We start from the raw sequence: 9,346 nt of genomic DNA on the forward strand, positions 1-9,346 counted from the left end.
TTGAATTATTTGGAAAAAAGATTGTGTCATCGAAATTGCTCCTTGCTAACACTGAGTCATCGACTCCCAATTGTCTCCCAAAAATTAACTTAAACAAAACTCTTGAAATTAGCTTAAGCAAAACTCTTACAAAAAAAAATTGGGGATTTTAATAAAGTGCCACACTTCCAATTTGCAGTTTAAGAAAATGCCACCGTTTTTTTCAGAGTTTATTTAATGCCACACGTTTGACCTTTTCCATCCAAAAAAACTGTTGCCATCAGTTAGTGCATAGGTGGCATTTATCCAGCTTAGTAAAAGACATATACACCCTCAAATCTGTCACAGCTCTATCTCTGCTTAAACATCTCAACTCCATTTACTCCAGCCATCACCCTGTAATCTGGCATACTCAGCTTCACCAGGACCACGACCAGCTTAACCTCCTTTCTTCATTTCCAACAATCTCTGCCTGCGAACACATCAGAACTACCACCAAACTGCAGCGGCAACAATACCAGCTGCACCATTTCATCTCATAAACATACATCTCCTCATACCATTTCCAGTGCCAATTCAATTTCATTACCAGCAAATCTGTTACTCATCTCGCTTGCAATCTCGCCATGTCCAGTTCAACAGCATCATACCCATCCGTAATCCATCACCGATTCCTCCTTGTTCTTGGGTTCACTGCACCTGCAACATCCACCAGTAAAACTCTCCAGCATCAACACTGTCATGTCACCTGTCCTAGCATTCATCTAAGTCACCAAATACCCATGGAACTCTGTAGCAACACTTCAGTTCCATGGCAATTCATCACCAACCATCGCAGTCATTTTCTCTTGCTTCATCTCAAGAGCCTACAGCAACTCCCTGCAGCTCCTGTGACATTAACCAAGCACAAACCACCTTCAATTCTGTTGCAACTACCACTGCAAAACACACCTGCAATTCCAGCTCAAACCTATCTTCAGTTCATCTATAATATCAACAGCAACATCATTTCCTCAAGTACCATCAATGGCAGTAGCAGGAGTGTCTTCTTATCCCTTGTTCTCATCAACTTCCTTTCCTTGAAGATGTTCTTCACTGAACCCTAAAATTCAATTCAATATTAATTTCATCCCCAAAATCACTCAAAACTCGAATCCGAGTTGAACTCATCTTCTATTCAACAACTTTCAGCAACATCCCTTGTACACAGGCTCAACTGGTAGAAACTGAGCTTGAAGAGGTGAAGAAAAATCCATTTAGGACTTTTATCGAACACCTAATGTGCCATTCTCATCTTGGTGTAACATTGAAATTTCTAGCGGTTCTAAACTCACTGAAACACCTGCAAATTCAATTCACAACAAACCCATAGTTCAGAAACTATTCAACAATCATAAATCTCCAAATCCAGTCCAAATTATCAACCAACAAGACCATTATCTTCACTGGTTTAATTGGTCTTCAAACTCCATCAACTGCTCAGCATTTCGAACTCATTTCAGCCTGGAAGTCGAGATATAAAATCTCTTGATAGACCCTGGAAAATACCCATTGTAGGCTCTGAAAGATGATTCACGGAAGCAACACATTTCCTCCTGTTATTCTTTTCTTTTTTTGTTTACCGGTGATAAAGACGGTGAACCCATGACTAGTATAATAGGGTTTTCAAGGGTAAATATGTAAATCACGAAAGATTCTTTTGACCGAGTCAGCGAAAAAGACCAAGTGTGTGGGTCCTGACGGAAAAACTAACGGTTGTGGCATTTAATAAACTCTGAAAAAAACGGTGGCATTTTCTTGAATCGGGATTTGCAAGTGTGGCAGTTTGTTAAAAATCCCAAAAAAATTCGGCATCAATCAAACTGCAACGATACACATGGAGGATTTTAAACGTCAGGACTTGTTTTATGGTGTCATGTGAGTATGAATCTTGGATACATTAGCTTGTTGCCTGATGGGGGGCTTGCGTTTAGATCTCCTTATACCGGTGGCCGGCAATTCACCAGTTTGATCATGGATGTTTTTGGTTTGGTTAATTATAAAATATCATCTCGGGTTGCATATACACCTCTCTGATGAGGAATGGCATGTTTTACTTGAACCAGTTATAAGTCACACAAGTCAGTCGTTTCGAATACCGCTGACCCAGAATTCAGGACTAAAATTGCTAAATCACGTATACGACTATACAAGAACATTTTTTCAGAATGGCGATTGCGGGGTTGGGACCAAATTGGCTTTCCCCGGCCTGAATGTCAACTACATATACTATTTGACTTTGATTTTCGATTTGGATTTGAGTATGCAACCGAGTCTTATTTGATGGGAATGATGATAGTTGGATTTGAATGTCACTTCAATTTTCTGAAAATAAAGTTTGATTTTTGAGGGCTTCAATTTTCAATATACACCTCTACAAACACAGACCAGACCAAAATGAAAACGCCATAACCATGGGGAGTTAGCTCATTGAGCAATTATAGGGATTGTTGTAGTTTAGTTTCGGGCCCATGATCATTTCCAAAAGTAAAATAAATAAAAGTGCCAAAAAGATGAGAAGGAAGATATACTCATTTTTGGTGATCCTAATCCATCCCGATCCAAAAGAAAAAAAGTTCCATCTCAAGAAATGTGACTGTTGCATAATTTTTCGGTCAATTTGGACGAAGAACATCCGAACAGCTAATAATCGTTATACATGTTATATCACCACTACCAACAAAAATATGCGGATTCTGTAGAGAAGTATAAAACTTATTAATAAAATAATGAATATTATGGGATTAAAAACCTGGCATTTTTAGGAGCGATCCCGGAAAAATTAGGGGTGATTTTTTTATTTCCAATCCATAACCAAGGTTAAGGGATATCCAAAAGATAGAAGAATACGTTAATGCCCTTCCGTAATCGGAAGTTATTTTGTGTCCGGTTGATAATATTAAATCGATAGTTAAATAACACAAAGATACTACTGATTGATATAAATTTGTGCTAAATGCGTATTTGGGGCTACGATAAATTCATTTACTACCGATTATAGGCTCAATCAAAATTCAAAAAAAAAGGATTTTTGTAAAATCTCAATTCGGGGTTACTCTGTATTCGGTAGTTATATAGACTATTTTGACTACCGAATATGGTTGAATATTTGCAAAGAGAGCCACAGTATAATCGGAAGTCAGGATAACTTCATTTACAACCGATTATAGGCTCAACCAAAATTCAAAGAATTGAGGATTTTTGCAAAATCACATTTTGGAGCCACTCTATATTCGGTAGTTGTATGAACTATCTTGACTATGGATTATGGTAGGATATTTGCAAAGCGAGTCATTGTATAATCGGAAGTCAGGATAACTTCATTTACTACCGATTATAGGCTCAACCAAAATTCAAAAAATTGAGGATTTTTGCAAAATCACATTTTGGGGCAACTCTATATTCGGTAGTTATATGAACTACCTTGACTACTGATTATGGTAGGATTTCGGTAAAGAGAGCCACAATATAATCTGAAGTCATGATAACTTCATTTATTACCGATTATAAGCTCAACCAAAATTCAAAAAATTGAGGATTTTTGCAAATTCATATTTTGGGGCAGCTCTATATTCGGTAGTTATATGAACTACCTTGACTACCGATTATGGTAGGATTTCGGTAAAGAGAGCCACAATATAATCGGAAGTCAGGATAACACCATTTATTATCGATTATAAGCTCAACCAAAATTCAAAAAATTGAGGATTTTTGCAAATTCATATTTTGGGGCAATTCTATATTCGGTAGTTATATGAACTACCTTGACTGTCGATAATAGTAGGATATTTGCAAAGAGAGTCGTTGTATAATCGGAAGTCAGGATACCTTCATTTACTACCGTTTATAGGCTCAACCAAAATTCAAAAAATTGAGAATTTTTGCAAAATCTTATTTTGGGGCTACTCTATATTCGGGAGTTAAATAAACTAAATTCACTACCGATTATGGTAGCATTTTAGCCAAAGGTCTACTTTAATCGGGAGTCAAGATAAAAAAAATTACTACCGAATATAGGATAATCAAAATTCAAAAGATAGAGGATTTTATTTTGGGGATACTTTATATTCAGAAGTTATATAAACTAAATTGATTCCCGATTATGGATTAACTTCCAGATTGTGAAGTTATCTACCGATTGTAAAGAGTAATTTGGCCATTAAAAAAAGGGAGATAAGGGATGGATACATTTTACGTTTGGATGATCTTTTTTGTCTTTTTGTGTCGCCCCTAATTCTTTCGGGGTCGCCCCTAAAAATGCCAGGATTAAAAATGCAAAACAAACAAAGATGTTTAATAAAAGCATAAGCTCAGACGAGGATTAACCCCTTCATTTCTATACTAATTGCGTTTTAGATTTCTCTTCGGAGAAACTAAAAAGTTACACATAAGAGTAGTAATTCATTTAGAATTTCCTTTTATAACCTATAAATATAAGTCTTGCTATTTCAAAGTTAAGAATAACAGTTTCCTCCATCTTCTCTATTTTCAACTTTTTTATTATAATTTTTCATCCAGTGTTCTTGTACGAAATACTGTCAGTTTGATAAAATAAAGGGACATTTACAAAATGGTCATACTTTTTATAATTCGGTAACAAAATGATCATAATTTAGTAAATGGCTTATAAAATGATCATTCTTTGGGCGACATAACGATTTTGGCAAAAAACGGTGTTAATCTTCTCCAAAATACCCTCCATCCTAACTCATCCTATTTAACTGCAGTTAACCCATCTCACCCAGCAACTCGCTGACACGGTGACTCGCTGGCGTGGAGACTCATACACGTGGAGACCCTGACTAGTTTAATTTCCAAGGCCTGATCCATTTGGGTGACCTACGCCTAATGTTGCACCACGATGACGCTTCATCCCGCAACTTCTACTACAAAGCAGCAACTCCACTACCACCAACCAGTTCCTGGCACAACTAATCCTTGCCTGCGAATCAACTCAACACAAATTCTCCCCTGCAATCTTATAAACTCAGCAGCACACATTCTTCCAGCCTCCCTACATTCAATCCTAACATTCATCTATTATTTCATTCAGCAACAATTTCTCAGCTCTTGCTTCCAATTGCAGTTATGCATTCACAATTCAATAACAACATTCATACATAGACGTCAAGCATCCATTCAGTCACAACAACCAAAGTTCGCATAAATATCAGGCAAACCACCATCAATTCCTTCACTGTCACCATCACAATCACAAACTCATTGCAAGAACAACTTCTTCTTAACCACCAACAAAAACATATCTACTCAAAACCATTACAGACTCCATCATTAATATCATGCACCATCTGACTGAACTGCAGCTTCATTGTCTCCACAACCACTACACCATTACAGGCAGCATCAGCATAAATCTATAAACACCAAGTACTGTTGACTTCAATCACTAACATCCACATCCATCTTAACTCACAACCATTTTTGCTCTTGGCCTCAGCTTCCAACCTATAGCCACTGCACCTGCTCAACTGCTGATAGACACATTTTTGTGTCCGATTTGTCTTGATTCTATATATTGTTAGGACTCATTTTTGTACTTATTATGGTGTTTTATTTATTTTTAGGTGTTTTTGGCCAATAAACATTTTTGGAAAAAATTGGCTCAAAAAGTTGTCGGAAAGCACCCGGAGGACATTTGCTATTCGGACTCTCACTTTGGATAAAGGGTAACCTAATTACTAAGCGGCATCCCATTTCCAGGAAGTTGCTAATCGCACCCCTACTCTGGATAAGGCGCAACCATCTTCAACATTTCAAAGACCAGGTTTTGGCGGGAAAATAGTGCAGTGAAGAAAAATTTTGGCAATCGTGATTTGGAGGAGTTTGAGGTCGATTAAACCTCTGATTTTCATAGGATAGACTCCTTATGGGTCTAGGAATCTGATATGGGTGTTTAAATCGATTATACTGGGCTCAATTGACGGATTTTTCTCACAACAGAAAATATGAAAAGTCACGTGTGTGACATGTTTTAGGGAATTTTAGAGAGATTAAAGCGCTGTAAACCTTCCCAAAGAATTGTATCTATCTAAGAAAGAGTTTATAATAAAAAGGAAAGCTGAAAAACGCGTAGAAATTCTAAAACAAGAAATTGCCGCAACTTGGCTGTGAAGAGAAGGAAAGAGATTTTGGAAGATTTGGGAGAGATTTAATCGGTATGTTTGATATAAATAGATGTCTTGGGTCATATAGAAGAGGTGTCAAGAGTTTGGGAACCTAAGGAGAGCCAGAGAAGAAGAAATCAGAGCTTTACCAAACTCTGTTTCTGCTGCTGCTGCTGCTAAAGAGGAAGAACGCGAAGAACATTGACGCACGGGAAACAGTCGCAGAACAGTGTCGTTGTTTAACAGCTGAAGAACATTAAGTTGTGCAGGGCAGTCGTATTCTAGGGTCCTAAAATCAGCGACAAAGCAACAATTTTTCTGTAACAGTTCCATTGTAACAACTGTTTTGCAACACCAATACTCTGTTGCAAACAGTCTGTGTTATTACTTTTCACTCTTTTAATCATCTTTTGAGCAACAAACACTTATTTTGAGATCATGATTAATATGAGGAGCTAAACCCCATTGCTGAGGCGATAGAGGAAGCTATTTTTCCAACAAAAAGTGGTATATTCAATTTTATCTTTTTATTTGCAATAATTATATGATTATTTGCCTTGAACTATTATTGAATATGATTTTTATTTGAGTGATTGTGATCTATTTTGATGGAGTATGCTTAGTTTTAAGACTTTTGATGCTTCATACTTGGTATTTACAATTATTACTGTTGAAAATCTACTTGTTTCAATATTTTAGAATCAAATTAAACAAGAAAATTGCATAAATATAAGTATTGGTTTAATCACTTTGAACTTGGAAAATAGTGGAATCTTAGCCTCAGTGTTTCTTTTAGTATTGATATCATCTTTGATTGGGTTTGCTATAATTTTTAGTGGTTTTCTATTTTAATATCAGAATTTAAGTCTAATTAATATCCTTCACAAGTCTGAGAATCGAACCACTTTTAGCACTATCTACAAATCACATCAATTTTTGGCGCCGCCGACGCGGACTTGTTTTTAGGGTTTTAGATTTATTTATTTTTATTATTATTTTTGTCTTTTTTATGTTTTTGGGTATTTATCTTGTGTCTACAGGTTCTGGATCATAAAGAAAATTGAGCCAAGGAGTTTGGTGATTTCATAAAAACTTGGAGCTAAAGATTTAAGCAAAAAGAACAGAAAAGAATACAATTTTATGTTAGACAATTTTAGTTTAGGGTTTGTTTATTTTATTTAAAAAAAACTGTATTAGGGTTTATTATTTTTGTAATTTTTCTTTATTATTTTGGACTTTTGGACTTTGGGACATTATTTTTTTTTATTACCCTACGGAAGAGTACTTTAAATATAAAATGTTTGCAGAGAAGGAGGACAATTATGATATTGTCTCTGCACCTTGGGTTCATACACTAGACATCGGAGTCAGTGGCCCGAGTCGACTACAACCGATTCATCCTCCGTCTGGAACGGGAGGTAAGATTCTAAACACTCGCGAATCCTCTGTCAGCGAGTTACTGGACTTCTTCGTATGCATATATGTTGAGGACTGAATACGAACATTTGTTTTTCTAGTAAAGGGCAAGGCCTGGCCATACAAGATAAGGGTTCGGATTTCATCACCGTTTTCTTCTTGCCCGCTTTAGGAACACGTAACCTACGCGAACCTAAGCCTAAAATTTTGACTAGAACGAGACCGATAAGGTAACCAGCTTAACAGGAAAGTCATTCGAAAAATATTGGTTACTCTTTTAAGCATACTTCGAAGTTCTTGACGGTTTCTGTAAGTTGAATGTGTGACTGCGCCGCCTTGTAATACCGGTGAGGCCTTGGGTATCAAAGCTCCACCGAGCTTCCCTCGCCTCTATTCAACTTAGTTAACTCGGATTGATTCGAGAGGGGTTTGCTTAAATTGTAACGAATTCCCGTTCGAAGGATTAGAAGCTGGTCTAGAAACAATCTAAGTGAAGCCATCATGCTTTTTGTTTGTTAGAAATCAATAGGTTTTATTTGGTTGAGTCATCCTTGATCTGTGTTTGCTTACCCATCCAATTTAGAAAATTCTATTGTATGCCTGAACGTAAAAGAGACGCACTAGGTAGATTTGTTAAAGAGAAACCTAGTAGTTCGAAGCGTCTCGATTACCTTAATCTAGAAAGTCCGGCTTTTGAAGAGTCTGTTTTTCAACGTTCTTTGACTGAGGAGAGAATCCATGTTGCTCCGATAGCGCCAGAAATGGCAACTTTGAAAGCTTTGTTGAATCCAACTAGGACTACCCGTCCTTCGTGTATTAAGTTAGCTGAAACGAGGCACCCTATGAACTGAAACCTGGGACCTTACAGATGCTCCCAATCTTTTTAGGGAAAGAAAATGAAAACCCTTATTACCATGTTAGGGATTTTGAGGAAATTTGTAGTACTCTAAGAATTAGAGGCTTAGATGATGATGCTTTGAAACTTAGGTTATTCCCATTTTCCCTGAAAGATAAGGCCAAGTCGTGGCTGTATAGTTTGGACTCCGAGTCAATTGAGACATATGAACAACTTACATCTGCCTTTTTCAATAAGTTTTTCCCTAGGCACAAAACATCGTCTATTAGGACGCAAATATGCACATTTTCACAACAAGAGGGAGAATCTTTATATAGGTATTTGGAAAGGTTCAATGATTTATTATCCCAGTGTCCTCATCATGGTTTAGAAAAGGTTAGGCTAGTTCAGATCCTTTATGAGGGTTTAGATTATTCCACAACGACCATGGTTGAGTCTCTATGCACTGGTGGATTTGAAAACCAAACTGTTGATGCGCGATGGAATTTTTTAATGAAATCGCCGAAAAAACCCAGCAATGGGAAAATAGTAGGGCACCCCAGAAAACAATTCTTTTAAGTAGAGGAAACGTTAATAGGGTAGAAGGAGGCTATGAATCAGATGCCAAAATTGTGCTATAGCAAAAAGGTTAGAAGCCTTAGAAGTGGGCCAGACTAGTGGTAGAGTGGAGCCTTTTTGGGAAGGCCAGAATATTGAAGAGCAGGCCAATGCTCTTTATAATAACACTAGATTTGATAACCGTCAAAATTGACCCATATTCAGAAACCTATAATCCTGGTTGGAGAAACCATCCGAACCTTTCGTGGTCTAAGGGCCAAAGTCAAGGTCAGTTTAGTAATTCTAATGCTCCCCCAGGTTTTGGCTATACTAAGAATCCTTCAGGACTAGCTCAGTTTCAGAATCAGTCAGATAAGAAAATCCTAAGTTTAGA

General features: G+C 37.0%; 1 pseudogene; it reads right to left on the bottom strand.

The window, feature by feature from the left end:
- Positions 1 to 8,683: 8,683 nt before the first annotated feature.
- LOC113340391 lies at positions 8,684 to 8,783 on the bottom strand (annotated as a pseudogene).
- Positions 8,784 to 9,346: the final 563 nt, after the last annotated feature.

Source organism: Papaver somniferum, unplaced genomic scaffold (genome assembly GCF_003573695.1).
Source record: "Papaver somniferum cultivar HN1 unplaced genomic scaffold, ASM357369v1 unplaced-scaffold_21, whole genome shotgun sequence".
NCBI classification, from domain to species: domain Eukaryota; kingdom Viridiplantae; phylum Streptophyta; class Magnoliopsida; order Ranunculales; family Papaveraceae; genus Papaver; species Papaver somniferum.